The sequence below is a fragment of the Hyla sarda genome, chromosome 5, assembly GCF_029499605.1.
Source record: "Hyla sarda isolate aHylSar1 chromosome 5, aHylSar1.hap1, whole genome shotgun sequence".
NCBI lineage: Eukaryota > Metazoa > Chordata > Amphibia > Anura > Hylidae > Hyla > Hyla sarda.
The window spans coordinates 102,228,199-102,249,478 of NC_079193.1; positions in this window are offsets into that span (position 1 = coordinate 102,228,199).

The window sequence follows — 21,280 nt, forward strand, 5'->3', positions numbered from 1 at the left end:
CCAATAGCCAGGGGGAGAGAAGCGGCGCCGACAGCGAGAGAAGGGGCAGTGGCACCCATTGCCGGCGCCGCTGCCCCGTTGCCTCCCCCCATCCCCGGTTGCATAATTACCTGTTGCCGGGGTTGGGTCCGCGCTGCTTCAGGCCTCCGGTGTGCGTCCCCTGCGTCGTTGCTATGCACTGCACGGCGCGGCGCACTGACGTCATGCGCCATGCAGCGCATAGCAACGACGCAGGGGACGCACACCAGAAGCCTGAAGCAGCGCGGACCCGACCCCGGCAACAGGTAATTAGGCAACCGGGGATGGGGGGGGGGGGGCAGCGGTGCCGGCAATGGGTGCCGCTGCCCCTTCTCTCCCCCTGGCTGTCGGCGCCATTTCTCTCCCCCTGGCTATCGGCGCCGGCAATGGGGCGCCGGCACCGATAGTCAGGGGGACAGAACGGGCAGCGGCGCCGATAGCCAGGCGGAGAGAAGGGCCGGCAGCAGGGCTCTAGACCCCAGGAAAGGCAGGGGGAGTGAAGCGGGCAGCGACAGCCTCTCTCCCCCTGCCTTTCCTGGGGGTGTATCGGTGTAAACACGCACATAGACTTTAGGCTAAAAATTTTTGCCTAAAAAGTGCGTGTTATACGCCGATAATTACGGTATATATTGATTCACAAATACAATATGTCTACTTTATGTTGAAATCACAAAGTTACATGTTTTTACTTTTTGAAGACATTATAGGGCTTCAAAATATAGCAGCAATTTTCTAAATTTTCACAAAAATGTCAAAATCTGAATTTTTCAGGGACCAGTTAAGTTTGAAGTGCATTTGAGGGGCCTTTCTGTGAGAAATACCCCGTTAATGATCCCATCATAGAAACTGCACCCCTCAAAGTATTCAAAATGACATTCAGAAAGTTTGTTAACCCTTGTTAACCCTTGTTTCACAAGAATAGCAGCAAAGTGGAGGAGAAAAATCTAAATCAGCATTTTTTACACTAACATGTTCTTGTAGACCCATATTTCTTATTTTTACAAGGGGTAAAAGGAGAAAAGCCCACAAAAATTTGGAACCCAATTTCTCTCGAGTAAGGAAATACCTCATATGTGGATATAAAGTGCTTTGTGGGTGCACTAGAGCGAAGAAGCGAAGAAGCGACAATGGGATTTTAAAGAGCAAATTTTGCTAAAATTGTTTTTGCAGGGCATGTCACATTTAGGAAGCCCCCATGGTGCCAGAACAGCAAAAAAATAAAAATAACACATGGTACGTAACAAAGGGTACAGTGATGTTTCCCCAAATTTTTCATTTTCACAAGGGTAATAGGTGAAAATGTCCCCCAAAATTGGAAACCCTATTTCTCTCGAGTAAAGAAATATATGTGGATGTAAAGTGATCTGCAAGTGCACTAGAGGGCTCAGAAGGGAAGGTGCGACATTGGGCTTTTGGAAAGAAAATTTAGCTGAAATGGTTTTTGAGGGGTATGTCTAATTTAGGAAGGCCCCATGGTGCCAGAACAGCGAAAAACACCCCACATGGCACAATATTTGGGAAACTACACCCCTCAAGGAACATAACAAGGGGTACAGTGACCTTTAACAACCCACAGGTGTTTGACGACTTTGCGTTGAAGTTGGACGTGAAAATGAAAATTTAATTTTTTTTTAACAAAAATGATAATGTTGCCCCAAATTTTTCATTTTCACAAGGCATAATAGGTGAAAATGTCCCCCAAAATTTGAAACCCCATTTCTCTCGAGTAAAGAAATACCTCCTATGTGGATGTAAAGTGATCTGCGGGTACATTAGAGGGCTCAGAAGGGAAGGAGCGACATTTGGCTTTTGGAAAGCGAATTTTGCTGAAATGGTTTTTGGGGAGCAGGTCTCATTTAGGAAGCCCCCATGGTGCCAGAACAGCAAAAAACACCCCACATGGCACACTATTTGGGAAACTGCACCCCTCAACGTAACAAGGGGTGCAGTGAGAATTTACAGCCCACTGGCATTTGACAGATCTTTGTAACAGTGGGCTGTCCAAATGAAAAATTTAATTTTTCATTTTCCCGGACCACTGTTCCAAAAATCTGTCAGACACCTGTGGGGTGTTAAGGCTCACTGTACCACTTGTTATGTTCTGTGAGGGGGTAGTTTCCAAAATGGTGTCACATGTGGGTATTTATTTTTTTTGTGTTTATGTCAGAACCACTGTAACTAGCAGCCACCCCTGTGCAAATCACCAGTTTAGGCCTCAAATGTACATAGTGCACTCTCACTCCTGAGCCTTGTTGTTCCCAGCGCAAAGCATTTTACATTCACATATGGAGTATTTCCGTACTTGAGAGAAAGTGTGTTACAAATTTCAGGGGTCTTTTTTTCCTTTTACCTCTTAGGAAAATGAAAAGTATGGGGCAACACCAGCATGTTAGTGTAAAAAAAAAATGTATTTACATTAACATGCTGGTGTAGACCCCAGCTTTACCTTTTCATAAGGGGTAAAAGGAGAAAAAGCCCCCCAAAATTTGTAGCACAATTTCTCCTGAGTACAGAGATACCCCATGTGTGGCCCTAAACTGTTGCCTTGAAATATGACAGTGCTATGAAGTGAGAGTGCACCATGTGCATTTGAGGCTTAAATGAGGGATTTTCATAGGGGTGTACCCGGATGCAAGTGTTACACTTGCTTCCTCCATCAAAAATAATGTATGTCAGTTTTCTCCAAACAGGGTGCCTCCAGCTGTTACAAAACTCCCAACATGCCAACTCCCAACTTGTCAATGGCTGTCTGGGAATACTGGGAATTGTTATCTTGCAACAGCTGAAGGCTCCGTTTTGGAAAAACTGACGTACAAGATGTTTTTTTATTTTTTTTGTGGGGGTGGGTGGGGCACAGTGTAAGGGTGTAGTGTATATGTAGTGTTTTACTCTTTATTATGTGTTAGTGTATTGCATTGTAATGTAGGGTACATTCACACGGGCAGGGGTTTACAGTGTGTTTCCGCTGCAGCTGTAAATTTGCCGCATCTCAAACTTGAAGCAGGAAACTTGCTGTAAACCCCCGCCTGTGTGAATGTACCCTGTACTGGGTAAAACTACAACTCCCAGCATACACTGACAGGCAGTGCATGCTGGGAGTTGTAGTTATGCAACAGCTAGAGGCACACTGGTTGGGATTGGGAAACACTGAGTTAGGTAATAGACTACCGCAGTAATTCCACACCACTGTCTGTTTCCTAATTCAGTGTTTCCCAACCTGTGTGCCTCCAGCTATTGCAAAACTACAACTCCCAGTATGCATGGTCTGTCAGTGCATGCTGGGAGTTATAGTTTTGCAACAGCAGGAGACACACGGGTTGGGAAACACTGAGTTAGGAAAAAGACAATGTTTCCAAACCAGTGTGCCTCCAGTTGTTGCAATACTACAGCTCCCAGCATGCCCAGACAGCTGAAGGACATGTTGGGAGTTGCAGTTATGCAACAACTGGAGGAGAACAGATTCGAGACCACTGTGTAGTGGTCTCCAAACTGTAGCCCTCCAGATGTTTCAAAACTTCAACTCCAAGCATGCCCAGACTGCCCAGACATGCTGGGAGCTGTAGTTAGGCAACATCTGAATGGCCAGATGTTGCTGAACTACAACTCCCAGCATGCCTGGGCAGTCTCGGCATGCTTTGAATTGACATCAGGAGGGCTAGAGTTTGGACACCACTGTATAGTGGTCTCCAAACTGTGCCCTTCCAGATGGTGCAAAACTACAACTCCCAGCATGCTGAGACTGTCCATGCATGCTGGGAGTTGTAGTTCTGCAACATCTGAAGGGGCAGATGTTGCCAAATGCTGTCTGGGCATGCTGGGAGTTGCAGTTTTGAAATTCCTAGACGCTGCACTTTACGGCGATCTTCACTGCAGCATCTGACACCGCCGCCACACCACTTGCCTGCGCTGGTCCCTGGTCTCCGTGTGATTGGATGTAACTGCTGCCTGTCCCCACCGCATCCACGGCCCCCGCACCTCCGACGCCATCTTCCCCCGCTCTGCCCCGACATCCAAATGAACTTTCACCCCCCGCCCCTGCCCTGCGATTCGCTGATCAGTCCTGATCGGTCAATTGCAGGGGATAGGAGGAGGTGGCAGGCATCCCGGTCCGTTCCCCACCTGCAAATTCCCACGGACGTACAGGTACTCCCTTGGTCCTTAAGTACTGGGGAGCATGGGCGTACCTGTACGCCCTTCGTCCCCAAGAGGTTAAAGGTATGCTTTACAGCAATTCCCATGGACATAGGCAACAATAGTTTTGCCCATACTCTTTTCATATAGGGGGAATGTTTCTAGGCATGCTCTGTAACCTGTGTAGATGTCATTCTACAGGAAGGGGAGGCTGAGGTGCAGCTATTGTGAATGATGTCTTATGTATGTGCCTATCTGTGATGATAAGAGGGAGACTGTTGGAAAGTAATCTGTACAAAACCGGAAGTGTCTGCTTAGTTTTAGGCTTAGTGGTCACAATGAAAACAGCAAGATTAACAGCAACAGTAAGCCTGAAAAAAAAAATCATCAAAACTCTTAAAACATAAGTTTTGAGTAATAAAAATTACTTAAACAAAAGTTGATTTTCTGATGACACATTTCCATTAAATACACATCAAACAGGCTTGCCGCAATGGTTTTGCTTGCTGTCTAGCATGGTTTTCTCTCAGATAAATTTCATTATAGGTTTATTGATCATTAAGTGCAAAGCAGAATGTAAGGTGAAACAACACATTATTTTAAGAACTATGAATATGTCTTAAAATTGGAAATGTGAGATGAAAATAAATGATCTGATATCTTAAGAGGGCTCTAATTTGCATTTGCCAGGAAATCTATTCAATGTAAGCACTCAGACTGCATATTCAGAAGTCCAGGCACAGCATAAGTTGCACAGACTTCTTAGAAACCATCAAAAAGTGTAGCAATGATTTCTAGAAACTCCTATACTATTTGCGGGGTGCATGGAATGCTTAAAACAGTGAAGCACAAAGCTTGAAAATAGATATCAACAGCAGATTGATATTACCTTAAAGTGAATAAGTAAGTGATAGAAAAAGAGAAAGTATTACTTTGTGGGATTTAAATGTGACAACCATTCATAACAAGGACTCAGTTCCAAGAAAGTGTCATTTTAATTGTACATTTCACAATTGCCTTTTCTCCTGCAGTTATAAGCTCAGAATAGCATACCACTACTAAATTATAATAAAAAATGGTGATGTTATAATCACATTCGGTAAAACATTCAGTTTAAGATACACATCCAGAAGAAATTGCATAACTGATGCCATTTTATGCAAGATTCCCCTAACATACTGGATATTTGACATGTTGCTTATACAATATCTTTTGCTTCCTTAAAACAAGCCTTTCAAAATAGTCTACTCTATGCCAGTGCCAGCCTTATGGGTGTGCAACTGCTCAGGGTGTATCACACGTCACTACTAAAAGAGGCAATGGCAACTTGGGCACACATAACTTGATCCCTCAGTTCATGTATCTGCACCTACCATTACTTTACCCTACTTTATTGATTGGACACTATGATGCAACTATATGACAGTGTTTATTGAGCACTTAATAATTGCATGAGTTGGGCACTAAGGGGTCAAGCAGGACAGCAGTAGAGATACACACCAAGGTCCTAGGCTGGATGGACAAACAATTCAGGTGGGTAGTAGAGGTTCATAGTCAAGCCAAGGTGACAGCAGGTGATAGGTTAAGAAAGGATTATGGGTGCACGCACTGCAGGCACATGTGGTCAAAGCTAAGGATTGACTGCAGCAGCAGGAAGATAAATATAAGTATGTGAGAAAGCACAGAATGAATGCTGTTCAGAGAAGGCAACTGCTGCTGTGCTTTCCAATACAGTGACCCCCCGACCTACGATGGCCCCGACATACGATGATTTAAACATACGATGGCCTCTCAGAGGCCATCGCATGTTGAAGGCAGCATCAACATACGATGCTTTTGTATGTCGGGGCCATCGCATAAACGGCTATCCGGCAGCATAGACTGCTTCAGCTGCCACCGGATAGCCGTTTACGGTGCCCTGTGTGGTCCGCTGACGATCACTTACCCGTCCTCGGGGCTCCGGCACGTCCTCTTTGGGATCCCCTGCATTGTCGGCGCTCTCCATCGTCGTCATTACATGGCTGCGCACGCCGTCCCGTCATCCAATAGGAGCAGCGTGCGTAGCGACGTGATGGCAGTGACAGAGAGTGGTGACGGAGAGCGAGGATGTCGGGGAAGCAGAGGCCTTGCCGGAGCGCCGGGGACACCCTGGGGACGCGGCAACAGCGATGTAAGGCGACATCCAGGGCAGCGGTGACGAGCGGTGATGGTCCGGAGCGGCGGGGACAGGTGACTACAACTTTCTATACCAGTGGTCTTCAATCTGTCCGGGCATGCTGGGTGTTGCAGTTTTGCAACATCTGGAGGTCCACAGGTTGTAGACCACTGTCCTATACTTTACATTGCACGGATCCCTCAACATACGATGGTTTCAACAAACGATGGTCCGTTTGGAACGGATTACCATCGTTTATTGAGGGACCACTGTATTGCATAATGGCAAATGATAACAAAATATAAGATAAATGTCCCAAAAGAAGTAAGAAGATGTGGAACCAAGTTGCATGAAAGTTGCTGAAAAGTCACACATGTAACTGGGAATTAAGCCTAGCCTAATACCAATGCAGTGAAATAAGGACTATAGAGTTTGGTAATTAATGCCAGAATGATAACAATGTAAACTTCATTTGTATCATGTTATTTGGACTACAGACTTCTGGTTTAGATATCAATACAACTGGCGCTATAAGAGTCAATCCTTAAAGAGGTTATCCAGGAAAAAAAACTTTTTTTTATATATCAACTGACTCCAGAAAGTTAAACAGATTTGTAAATTACTTCTATTAAAAAATCTTAATCCTTCCAATAATTATCAGCTGCTGAAGTTGACTTGTTGTTTTCTGTCTGGCAACAGTGCTCTCTGCTGACATCTCTGTCTGTCTCGGGAACTGCACAGAGTAGAAGAGGTTTGCTATGGGGATTTGCTCCTACTCTGGACAGTTCCCAAGACAGGTGTCATCAGAGAGCACTTAGACAGAAAAGAGCAACTCAACTTCAGCAGCTCATAAGTACTGAAAGGATTAAGATTTTTTAATAGAAGTAATTTACAAATCTATTTAACTTTCTGGAGCCAGTTGATATATATATATATATATATATATATATATATATATATATATATATATATATATATATATATAAAAGATTTTTCCTGGATAACCCCTTTAAAGAAAATCAAGTAGTTTTAGTAACAGCTAAATCTTTACTTTTATTTCTTAATGAAATAAGTATGTTTGATCTGTAGTACTTTTACTTTACTTTTATTTTTTTTTTTTATCAACTTTGTTTTTATTAATTTTCAACATTAAAGAAGGCAAAATCACACCCACAGAAACCCTGAACGTGGGGCGTTAACAGCCATATTGATATGATTCTATTACAGATAACTTAACATTACTTTACTTTTATCTGTACAAAATAAATGACATATGACTCACTATTATTATCTGTAGTTTTTATTACACATATTTTCATATGTAAAGGATGCAGAGGTTATACAGTTGAAGTTGTAAGCTGTGCAGTATTTAAATACAAATTTTATGTAAGATAAAATAGCTATTGGTTTTAATATTGTTAATAGCATATAAGCCCTTTTTTTTTGTTTTCTATAATTCAAGAGGGAAAAAAAGGAACATCTTTTACAAATCTACCCTAGATTCTTATCACAATCCCCCTGCTAGCTTAGGGCTGTAGGATATCCTTTGGAGGACTCAACATTTTTTGTAGCAAAAGTGGTAGAAGACATTACATATATGACACTCGTGCTGAATACCATTTTTTCAGGGCAATTACACCAGACAATAATTATATTAATACAATATAATAATTAATACATATATATACAGTCCATGTCTCAGTTGCCTAATGTACAGCATTTAGGAATGGAGGAAAAGGAGGCAATCTAGTACAAAAGTCTGAATTTGAATAAGTCAGTTGTTTAGAACCCTATAGATCGCCTCTTTAACCCCTTAAGGACATGCACCGTAAATGTACAGCGCTACATAGCATAACTTAGCGCACAAGGCTGTACGTTTACGGCGCTCGCTTCTTTCGCGGTGGGTTCCGGCAGCTGTCAGCAGCCGTGGACCCGCGGGTAATGGCAGACATCAGCAATTGCGCTGATGTCCGCCATTAACCCCTCAGATGCCATGATTAATACAGATCACGGCATCTGCTGCAGTGCGGCACTTAAAATAGCTGATCTGATGGCCCGTGGGATCAGATCTGCCAAGATGGCGGATGGAGGTCCCCTCACCTACCTCCGTCCATCTCCCGGGGTCTTCTGCATTGATCTACCTTCCAGCAGACTAGAGCAGAAGATCACTGATAATACTGATCAGTGCTATGCCCTATGTGAAAAAGCCCCTCCCCCAATAAAGTTTTAAATCACCCCCTTTCCCCATATTAATACACAAAAGTGTAAAAAGAAAAATAATAAACATATTTGATATTGTTGCGAGTATAATTGTCCAAACTATAAAAATATAATGTTAATGATCCCCTATGGTGAACGGCCTAAATGTAAAAAAAAAAGTCCAACAGTTCTGCTTTTTTGTCACATCAACCTGCAAAATGTTTTAATAAAAGTCACATATGAGCAAATGTGTAACTAAAACAAACTACAGATCATGGTGCAAAAAATTCACATTCCTGAATACGGAAAAATAGGAAAGTTAGAGGTGGTCAAAATAGGGCAAATAAAAGCAGTACAATAATAGTAATGAATGTAACCATGGATATCATTTTGATCATATTGACCCAGAGAATAAAGAAAACATGTCATTTTTACTGTAAAGTGTACAGCGTGAAAACAACCCCCCCCCTCCCAAATTAGCAAAATTATGATTTTTGTTTATATTTCCTTACGCAAAAAATAATTTTTGGGGGTTTATCATACATTTTAGGGTAAAATGAGTAATGTCATTACAAAGTGCAAATGGTCACACAAAAAACAAGCCCTCATATGGGTCTGTGAATGGAAATATAAAAGAGCTATGGATTTTCGAAGAAGAGGAGGAAAAAATGAAAATGCAAAAATGAAATTGGCTGTGTCCTTAACCCCTTAAGGACTCAGGGTTTTTCCGTTTTTGCACTTTCGTTTTTTCCTCCTTACCTTTTAAAAATCATAACCCTTTCAAATTTCCACCTAAAAATCCATATTATGGCTTATTTTTTGCATCGCCAATTCTACTTTACAGTGACATTAGTCATTTTACCCAAAAATGCACGGCAAAACGGAAAAAAAATCATTGTGCGACAAAATCGAAGAAAAAACGCCATTTTGTAACTTTTGGGGGCTTCCGTTTCTACGCAGTGCATATTTCGGTAAAAATTACACCTTATCATTATTCTATAGGTCCATACGGTTAAAATGATACCCTACTTATATAGGTTTGATTTTGTCGCACTTCTGGAAAAAATCATAACTACATGCAGGAAAATGTGTACGTTTAAAAATGTCATCTTCTGACACCTATAACTTTTTTTATTTTTCCACGTACAGGGCGGTATGAGGACTCATTTTTTGCGCCGTGATCTGAAGTTTTTATCGGTATGATTTTTGTTTTGATCGGACTTTTTGATCACTTTTTATTCATTTTTTAATGGTATAAAAAGTGACCAAAATACGCTTTTTTGAACTCTGGAATTTTTTTGCGCGTACGCCATTGACCGTGCGGTTTAATTAATTATATATTTTTATAGTTCGGACATTTACACACACGGCGATACCACATATGTTTATTTTTATTTTTTTTTACACTGTTTTATTTTTTTTATGGGAAAAGGGGTGATTCAAACTTTTATTAGGGAAGGGGTTAAATGACCTTTATTAACACTTTTTTTTACATTTTTTTTGCAGTGTTATAGGTCTCATAGGGACCTATAACACTGCATACACTGATCTCTCATCCTGATCACAGGCGTGTATTAACACGCCTGTGATCAGTGTTATCGGCGCTTGACTGCTCCTGCCTGGATCTCAGGCACGGAGCAGTCATTCGCCGATCGGACACCGATGAGGCAGGTAGGGGCCCTCCCGGTGTCCTGTCAGCTGTTCAGGATGCCGTGATTTCATCGCGGCGGTCCCGAACAGCCCGACTGAGCAGCCGGGTCACTTTCACTTTCGCTTTAGACGCGGCGGTCAGCTTTGACCGCCGCTTCTAAAGGGTTAATACCGCACATCGCCGCGATCGGCGATGTGTGGTATTAGCCACGGGTCCCGGCCGTTGATGAGCGCCGGGACCGACGCGATATGATGCGGGATCGCGGCGCGATCCCGCTTCATATCGCGGGAGCCGGCGCAGGACGTAAATATACGTCCTGCGTCGTTAAGGGGTTAAAGGGGTACTCTGCCCCTATCATCTTATCCCCTATCCAAAGGATAGGGGATAAGATATCAGATCGCCGCGGTCCTGCTGCTGGGGACGCCCGGGATCGCTGCTGCGGCACTGCGCTATCATTACTACACAGAGCGAGTTCGCTCTGTGCGTAATGACGGGTGATACAGGGGCCGGAGCAGCGTGACTTCATGGCTTTGCCCCTCGTGACATCACCTTAATGCTAGTCTATGGCAGGGGCGTGATGACCACCACGCCCCCTCCCATAGACTCGTATTGTGGGGGGGTGCGGGCCGTGATGTCACGAGGGGCAGAGCCATGATGTAACAATGCTCCGGCCCCTGTATCGCCCGTCATTAAGCACAGAGCAAAAATCAAAGAGGATCCTCCTCCGCCACCGCAGCTTTTCATGTGCCTGCCGCTGCTGCTCCTGACCTGCCTGCTGCCACTGCCAGGTAAGACCCCGGTGCCCCATTCCAGTACCCCCCTACTCGGCCCGGACTTCTATGAGTGGGCAGAGCGGGGGATCTAAACTTTAAGCCCCCTGGCCCCCCTCCTGCCATTGGTCAGTGAGTCAGTCCTGATTTACCAATGGCAGGGGATAGGAGGAGGTGGCATTCCTGTCACCTCGCTCCTATCCTTAAGAATGATCGGACAGCTCCGATCATCCCTATTTTCCAGGCTATCGGGTCATCAGAGACCCGATCAGCCCTGAATCACTGCAAATCGCCGATTGGAATTAATCAGCGATTTGCGGTGATCGCCGCAATGGGGGTCTCAGGACCCCCCTAGGCGATGTCACGGGATGCCTGCTGATAGATATGAGCAGTAATAACGGTCCGATCACCGCCCGGCGAGCGGTGGTGATTGGAAATGCGGAGGGCGTAAGGGTACGCCCTCCATCCTTAAGTACCGGGACACGAGGAGCATATCCATATGCCCTCAGTCTCTAACAGGTTAAAGGGGTACTCCTCTGGAAAACATTTTCTTTTAAATCAACTAGTGCGAGAAAGTTTAACAGATTTGTAAATTACTTCATTAAAATATCCCAATTCTTCCAGTACTTTTTAGATGATGTATACTACAGAAGAAATTCTTCTCTTTTTGAATTTCCTTTCTGTCTGAAAACATGCTCTCTGCTGACACCTCTGACCGTGTCAGGAACTCTCCAGAGCAAAAGAGGTTTGCTATTGGGATTTGCTCCTACTCTGGACAATTCCTAAAATGGGCAGAGGTGTCAGCAGAGAGCATGTTTTCAGGTAGTTAGGAAATTCAAAAAGAAAAGAACTTCCTCTGTAGTATGTAGCAGCTGAAAAGTACTGAAAGGATTGAGATTTTTTTATAGAAGTCATTTACAAATCTCTTTAACTTTCTGGCATCAATTCATTTTAAAGAAAATGTTTAACAGTGAAGTACCCCTTTAACCTCTTAAGGACCAAAAATGTACCGGTACGTCCTGAGTCCTTTCCCTTTCTATAACGCAGGGCCACAGCGTGGCACCGCGTCATAGCGAGTCGGGCCCGGCCTCTAACAACAGCCGGGACCCGTGGCTAATAGCGCACAGCACTGATCGCGGTGCCGCACACTATTAACCCTTTAGACGCGGTGTTCAAAGTTGAACGCCGCGTCTAAAGTGAAAGTAAAATAATGCCGGCTAGCTCAGGGAGCTGTTCGGGATCGCCGTGGTGAAATCACGGCATCCCGAACAGCTTACAAGACAGCCAGAAGATCCCTACCTGCCTCCATGCTGTCCGATCGCCGAATGACTGCTTAGTGCCTGAGATCCAGGCATTAGCAGTCAAGCGGCAGAATCATTGATCACTGGTTTCCTATGAGAAACCAGTGATCAATGTAAAAGATCAGTGTGTGCAGTGTTATAGCTTCCTATGGGAGTTATAACAGTGCAAAAAAAAAAAGTGAAAAAAAAGTGAATTAAGATCATTTAACCCCTCCCCTAATAAAAGTTTGAATCACCCCCCTTTTCCCATTTAAAAAAAAAAAACAGTGTAAATAAAAATAAACATATGTGGTATCGTCGCATGCGGAAATGTCCGAATTATAAAAATATATAATTAATTAAACCGCACAATCAATGGCGTATGCGCAAAAAAATTCCAAAGTCAAAAATAGTGTATTTTTAGTCACTTTTTATATAATGTAAAAAAGAATAAAAATCGATCAATACAAAAATGATACCGCTAAAAACTTCAGATCACGGTGCAAAAAATGAGCCCTCATATCTCCCCATACGCGGAAAAATAAAAAAAGGTTATAGGGGTCAGAAGATGACAATTTTTAAAAGTATACATTTTCCTGCATGTAGTTATGATTTTTTTCAGAAGTACGACGAAATCAAACCTACATAAGTAGGGTATCATTTTATTCGTATGGACCTACAGAATAAAGAAAATTTGTTATTTTTACCAAAAAATGTACGGCGTAGAAACAGAAGCCCCCAAAACCCCCAGAAGCCCCCAACTTTGTCTCACAATTATTTTTTTTCTGTTTCGCAGTAGATTTTTGGGTAAAATTACTGATGCCAAGTAGAATTGGTGGCGCAAACAATAAGCCATCATATGGATTCTTAGGTGCAAAATTGAAAGAGTTATAATTTTTTAAAAGGTAAGGAGGAAAAAATGAAAGTGCAAAAACTGAAAAACCCCTGGTCCTTAAGGGGTTAAGTACTAAGACACAAAACCTTGCCAGGTTAAATTATTTTTTCCAGTACAAAGAAGAAAAGTGACCAGGCACTGCAAGTGTGTATGCAATTTTATAAATCACTATAACATCCAAATATGGTAAAAATACCGGTCAGTAGCACAGGTCAAGGTGGTGATCAATGTCTATAATAGCACAATAGTATGCAAAAAGTTCCAAATAGAGACAAGGCAACTCACCAGACATCTGTAGAGCAATGGTTTATTAGATTTTGCTTAAGCAGAAATCACAAGTCCATGCTGACATGCTATCGTGAGAGTGAGGGAGAGTATAACAGGTAAGGGGGCAAGGCAACGTCAGTTTCACATCAAATGACGCTTCTTCCGGCCTCGAGTCTCTACTTTGAACTTTTTGCATACTATTAAAAAAAAAATTCTCATCTGTATTGGAGTTATTTCATTATTAAGCTTTGTTATTGTTTGGGCCTTCATTTTACTTGTTTTATTTGAACTGTTAACCCCTTCAGGACCAAGCCCATTTTGGCCTTAAGGACCAGAGCGTTTTTTGCACATCTGACCACTGTCACTTTAAACATTAATAACTCTGGAATGCTTTTAGTTATCATTCTGATTCCGAGATTGTTTTTTCGTGACATATTCTACTTTAACATGGTGGTAAATTTTTGTGGTGACTTGCATCCTTTCCTTGTGAAAAATCCTAAAATTTGATGAAAAATTTGAAAATTTAGCATTTTTCTAACTTTGAAGCTCTCTGCTTGTAAGGAAAATGTATATTACAAATAAAAAAAAATTTTATTCACATATACAATATGTCTACTTTATGTCTGCATCATAAAAGTGACGAGTTTTTACTTTTGGAAGACACCAGAGGGCTTCAAAGTTCAGCAGCAATTTTCCAATTTTTCACAAAATTTTCAAACTCACTATTTTTCAGGGACCAGTTCAGGTTTGAAGTGGATTTGAAGGGTCTTCATATTAGAAATACCCCACAAAAGACCCCATTATAAAAACTGCACCCCCCAAAGTATTCAAAATGACATTCAGTCATCATTTTAACCCTTTAGGTGTTTCACAGGAATAGAAGCAATGTGAAGGAGAAAATTCACAATCTTCATTTTTTACACTCGCATGTTCTTGTAGACCCAATTTTTGAATTTTTACAAGGGGTAAAAGGAGAAAATGTATACTTATTTGTAGCCCGATTTCTCTCGAGTAAGCACATACCTCATATGTCTATGTAAAGTGTTCGGCGGGCGCAGTAGAGGGCTCAGAAGGGAAAGAGCGATAAGGGAATTTTGAATTTTGGAGAGTACGTTTTTCTGAAATGGTTTTTGGGGGGCATGTTGCATTTAGGAAGCCCCTATGGTGCCAGAACAGCAAAAAACCCTCACATGGCATACCATTTTGGAAACTAGACCCCTTGAGGAACATAACAAGGAATAAAGTGAGCCTTAATACCCCACAGGTGTTTCACGACTTTTGCATATGTAAAAAAAAATTTTTTTTTTCACTAAAATGTGTGTTTCCCCCCAAATTTCACATATTTCCAAGGGTTAATAGCAGGAAATACCCCACAATATTTGTAACCCCTTCTCTTCTGAGTATGGAGGTATCCCATAAGTTGACCTGAAGTGCACTATGGGCGAATTACAATGCTCAGAAGAGAAGGAGTCATATTTGGCTTTTTGAGAGCAAATTTTTCTGGGGGGGCATGTCGCATTTAGGAAGCCCCTATGGTGCCAGAACAGCAAAAAAAAAAACACATGGCATACCATTTTGGAAACTAGACCCCTTGAGGAATATAATAAGGAATAAAGTGAGCCTTATTACCCCACAGGTGTTTCACGACTTTTGCATATGTAAAAAAAAAAAAAAATTTCCACTAAAATGTGTGTTTCCCCCCAAATTTCACATTTTTGCAAGGGTTAATAGCAGGAAATACCCCCCAATATTTGTAACCCCTTCTCTTCTGAGTATGGAGGTACCCCATAAGTTGACCTGAAGTGCACTATGGGCGAACTACAATGCTCAGAAGAGAAGGAGTCATATTTGGCTTTTTGAGAGCAAATTTTGCTCGGGGGGCATATCACATTTAGGAAGCCCCTCTGGTGCCAGAACCGCAAAAAAAAAACACATGGCATACCATTTTGGAAACGAGACCCCTTGAGGAATGTAACAAGGGGTACAGTGAGCATTTGCCCCCCACTGGTGTCTGACAGATCTTTGGAACAGTGGGCTGTACAAGTTTTCATTTTCACGGACCACTGTTCCAAAGATCCGTCAGACACCTGTGGGGGGTAAATTCTCACTGCACCCCTCATTACATTCCGTGAGGGGTGTCGTTTCCGAAATGGGGTCACATGTGGGGTTTTGTTTTTTTTGCGTTTGTCAAAACCGCTGTAACAATCAGCCACCCCTGTGCAAATCACCTCAAATGTACATGGTGCGCTCTCCCTTCTGGGCCTTGTTGTGCACCCCCAGAGCACTTTGCGCTCACATATGGGGTATCTCTGTAGTCGGGAGAAATTGCGTTACAAATTTTGGGGGGCTTTTTTCCCTTTTACCTCTTGTGAAAATGTAAAGTATAGGGCAACATCAGCATGTTAGTGTAAAAAATTAAATTTTTTTACACTAACATTCTGGTGTAGACCCCAACATTTCCTTTTCATGAAGGGTTAAAGAAGAAAAAGCCCCCCAAACCTTGTAACGCAATTTCTCCCGAGTACGGCGATACCCCATATGTCGCCCTAAACTGTTGCCTTGAAATACGACAGGGCTCCAAAGTGAGAGCGCCGTGCGCATTTGAGGCCTAAATTAGGGATTTGCATAGGGGTGGACATAGGGGTATTCTACGCCATTGATTCCCAAACAGGGTGCCTCCAGCTGTTGCAAAACTCCCAGCATGCGTGGACAGTCAACGGCTGTCCGGCAATACTGGGAGTTGTTGTTTTTCAACAGCTGGAGGCTCTGCTTTGGAAACAGTGGTGTACCGGACGTTCTTATTGGGGGAGGGGGGCTGTGTAGGGGTATGTGTATATGTAGTGTTTTTAACTTTTTATTTTATTTTTTGTGGTAGTGTAGTGTAGTGTTTTTAGGGTACAGTCACATGGGCGGGGGATTACAGCGAGTTTACCGGCGCAAAATTTGCTGCATCTCAAGATGCGAGAAACCCACTGTAAAAGCCTCGCCCATGTGAATGTACCCTGTACATTCACAGGGGGGGGGGGGGGGGTGCACCAGCTGTTGCAAAACCACAACTCCCAGCATGCATGGTCTGTTAGTGCATGCTGGGAGTTATAGTTTTGCAACAGCTGGAGGCACACAGGTTAGGAAACACTGAGTTAGAAACAGACAATGTTTCCCAACCAGTGTGTCTCCAGTTGTTGCAAAACTACAACTCCCAGCATGCCCAGACAGCTGAAGGGCATGCTGGGAGTTGGAGTTCGGCAACATCTGAAGGGCCAGATGTTGCTGAACTAAAACTCCCAGCATGCCTGGACAGTCAGTGCATACTGGGAGTTGTAGTTTTGCAACAGCTGGAAGAGCACAGATTGGAGACCATTATACAATGGTCTCCAAACTGGGGCCCTCCAGATGTTGCAAAACTACAACTCCCAGCATGCATGGTCTGTTAGTGCATGCTGGGAGTTATAGTTTTGCAACAGCTGGAGGCACACAGGTTAGGAAACACTGAGTTTGAAACAATGTTTCCCAACCAGTGTGTCTCCAGTTGTTGCAAAACTACAACTCCCAGCATGCCCAGACAGCTGAAGGGCTTGCTGGGAGTTGTAGTTCGGCAACATCTGAAGAGCCAGATGTTGCTGAACTAAAATTCCCAGCATGCCTGGACAGTCAGTGCATGCTGGGAGTTGTAGTTTTGCAACAGCTGGAAGAGCACAGATTGGAGACCATTATACAATGGTCTCCAAACTGGGGCCCTCCAGATGTTGCAAAACTACAACTCCCAGCATGCCCAGACAGCCAAAGGCTGTCTAGGCATGCTGGGAGTTGTAGTTTTCAGACTCATTCACTGCTGCTTCTGAGGACCATACACTCACCTGCCGGTCCCGTCGCTGCTCCTCCACGTGGCCGGTCCTGCCGCTGCTCCTCGGTCCCGCCAGGTAAGGCCGCCGGTCCCCTGATGTACCCCCCCTATGCTGCAGGTCCCCGCGAGCCCCCGCAGCCATCGTCCCCCGTTCTGCCCGACTTCCAGGGGCGGGCAGTGCGGGGGATCTGAACTTTCACCCCAGATCACTGTGATTGGTCCACAGGGACCAATCACAGTGATCGCTGACCAGGACCATCAATGGATGGTCCTGGGGGTGAAGCAGAAGTTGTCCCCTGCTGGAAACAGCGGGACTTCTGCCAGTTAACCCGTGCGATGCTGCGCATCGCCGGCTTAACTGAATGTCATTTATAAACGCCGGGATGCGCGAATGCACTGCACAACCCGGCATTTATATATGACATTCTGCGGGAAGGGGTTAAAATTGTAATAAAAATGTATTGATGGAAAAATTTCTTGAAGGAAATACTGATCTACCATATCTTCAAAACCACTGATTTTGACTAACAATAAAGATCATGTTACCATGACATCAGTCTAGGTGGGGGGGCAAATATTAGCATGTGGCTAGTACGTTCTTGCAGTTTGTGTATTGCAAGCAGGAAAAATGCATAAGCACACAGACTGGAATGTAGTACATAGTATGTACATAGTGTGCAGATGTTATTATTTAACAAAAGTGGTCTAAGGAAGGGCAACCAGCAGACCAGGGAAAGAACCATGGGTGGACAGCACAAATTGCTGAAAAAGGTTTATGCTGGTTATGATAGAATGGTGTCAACCCACACAGTACAAACCTGCATAGTATCAGGCTGGTCAGCTCATACTGACCCTTGTCCACCACCCAAAAAGCCTATACTAGACATGTTAAATTAGAAAGCAAAAAAAAGCGGTGCACACTTAGTAAAGCCTGTACATCTAAAATGTGCCCTTGAATGGAAAAAGGTAGGCTTCTCACTGGATAACATGGTGCTGAGGGTGCAACACCTGGACTGGTGTATATGGATATCTTTGGAGATCAGCAGCCTCGCAGTTCCCCTGGGTCTGGCAGGGTGCAAGCCAGTATCACATGGACATCAAATGTTTATCCTAGGCATGCTTACATTTAGTTTGTTACAAGCATCTACTACTCTTTAGGTAAAATAATATTTTTACATGTTGCTCCTGATTTTCCTCACAACTAACCTCACATTGAGTCCCCTTGTTGTTGAGGTGAAGCTTGGGCGTGCCCAGAATTTCCAGATTTCCCAGACAGGTAAATATGAGGGATCTCATATTTCCAATATATAGTATTTTATTGCTAATAATGCTTTATTGATCTTTATTGTTCATATTGGGGATTACATACTGTGATATTCCTGTGGATGGTCCCCACTGTTGTTCTTGTGATAGATGTTTTTTAATATGTAGGTGATTTTATGAGAGGGCTGTCCTTGTATGGTATATTTTGTATGATAAATACATTTTGATTTTGCATTCATTGAGAGTCAGTCTTTTGTTGGTTTCATCTGTCTTTTAGCATAAATACATATTAAAAGCATTGTGAACCCAAAATAGCCATCTAAGGCTCTATACAAGTGTTTACTGGGTTTAATCAAACATAAAGGAAGAAACCTGTCCAGAAGAAAAGTTGCTGAGCTGCCCATCGCAACCAATCAGATTGCTTCTTTCATTTTTGAAAAGGCCTCTAAAAAAATGAAATAAGCGATCTGATTGGTTGCTATGGGCAACTGGTCAACTTTACCTCTGGACAGGTTTTGATAAATCTTCCCCATAGTATTTCTACCCATTTTTAACAAAACTATGAAGATTAAAGCCATGAGATTAAACATGGAATAGTATTTCTATCTTAGTTAAACAATGCAGTTAAAAGACTTCAGAGTGAATGCTGCATAGCCATCTAAAGACAAGTTACATGTATTTTCTGGGTTTAATCGTGTATATATATATATATATATATATATATATATATATATATATATATATAGTATTTCTACCATAGCTTAAAAGAAGAATTCCAGCAAAAGTTAAGTTATCCTCTATCCACAGGATAGGGGATAAGTAGCTGATCGCGGGGGTCCAACCACTGGGACCCACCTTGATCTCTGGGACTGAGCCCCGGCTCTCTCTATCAGTAGATAGCACACACTTCATTCATTTCTATGAGTGATCTAATGATTCCCGAGTGCTGTATTCAGGTGTTTTCCGCATTTCCATAGAAATTAATGGAGCGTGTGCCATCTACAGCATGCACTCCTCACTGAGCGCCGGGTCCTGTCCCAGTGGTCGCAGGAGATCGTAGCAGTCAGACCTCCTGTGATCAGCTACTTATCCACTATTTTGTAGATAGGGGATAAGTTCATTTTTGTCAAAGTTCTCCTTTAACATAACTACGCAGTTAAAAGTGTTATGACGTGACATGGAATAGCCAGCTAAGGCTCATTTACATGTATTTTCTGGGTTTATTCAAAATATAGTCTTACTACCTTTCTTAAACATAGCTTTGCTGTTAAAAGCATTTAAAGTGAACACAGCATAGCTATCTAAGGACAAGTTACATGTATGTTCTGAGTTTAATCAAACGTAGTATTTCTCCCTTGATTTACCCTAACTACACGGTAAATGTGTTGTGAGTGGACATGGTATAGCCATCTAAGGCCCAGTTACGTGTGGTTTCTAGGTTTAATTGAGCATAAAGCATTTTAACCTTAGTTTACCATAGCTATGCAGTCAACAGCATTGACAGTGAATGGAGTAGCCATCTAAGTTTCATGTGTGTTTTTTTTTTTAATCAAACATAGTAGTATTTTACCTGGGTTAAACATACTATGCAGTTTAACATGGTGAGAGTAAATGCCACATAGCCATCTAAGGAAAAGTTATGCATTTTCTGGGTTTAATCAAACAAATGTTATCTGGATTTAACATAACTATGCATTTAAAAGCTTTGAGCATGAAAATTGACTACTGGGTGAGTGACTAATCACCCAAAAACATAAAAATAACCTTCAAATCTTTTTTTTAATAAAATAACATGTCTGATAAAGGAATAGTTAGGCGAGGAAGGGGACAGAGCACCCCTGCAATGTTCTCTGCCAGTAACAATGTTGGTGGCAGTACCAGCAACTGTACAGGTAGCAGCAGCCAGATGATGATGAGGAGATTGATGATGACAATGTAGTGTTGGACAGGGTGTTTGAACCAGGTGAGGAGGAGGTGACATATTTAAAGCAAAAGGGTTGTGGTAGTGTCAGCAAAAAAGCACTGCCGACATAGGGGCAGAACACCTGGCAAACACAACAGACGCTGCTGCATCTGTAGGTTTGAGAAAAAAAGAGAAGCCACACAGGAGATGAGTTGTTGTTCTGTCTGCAGCAGGAAGTTTAACACTGGCTCTTTAATCGTAATCTGGCCTTGGGAAACGTGGTCCTCGATAATGTCACTATTGTTGTAAAAGTGCTGCGTCTAGGTGGCATGACACCATCTCCCTGTATGGCACAGGTAACGGTCTTAGGGATGTTCAGGCTATGTTTAAGAAACTTTGCATTCTGTTTTGCCATTTTTATGCTTTTAAACATTCCCTTCTTGACCTTCAGCATCAAAATGATCTTCCTCAACACCGCCTCATTTGCAATGCTCCAAAACGGCGGAACTTAACATTACAAATGTTGGGCTGTCTGTTCCAGCAGCATAAAGCGATGACAGACTTCCTAATGCTTCAGACAGACACTTTTTGCAGTCAGAGCGACTTCAAGTGAGGCATTTCCAGCTAATCAGAGACACTGTCAGGTGCTCTGGCCTTTCGAAGAGGCAACAAAATTCTTAGTAAGGACAACAGTAAATTTAGTGATGTTATGCCGCTGATATTCCTTCTGGAGCAAATGTTTACATTGATGATTAAGGGAGGAGGGATGAAGGAAGGTTCAGCAACAGTGGGATCTTCATGTTGAAGAACATGATCACAAACTTTTTAAATCTGGTATTTCACCCTGACACGAAATTGCATCCCAGAATACCTTGTCTTGTCCTTAGTTGTCAGGTACCACAGA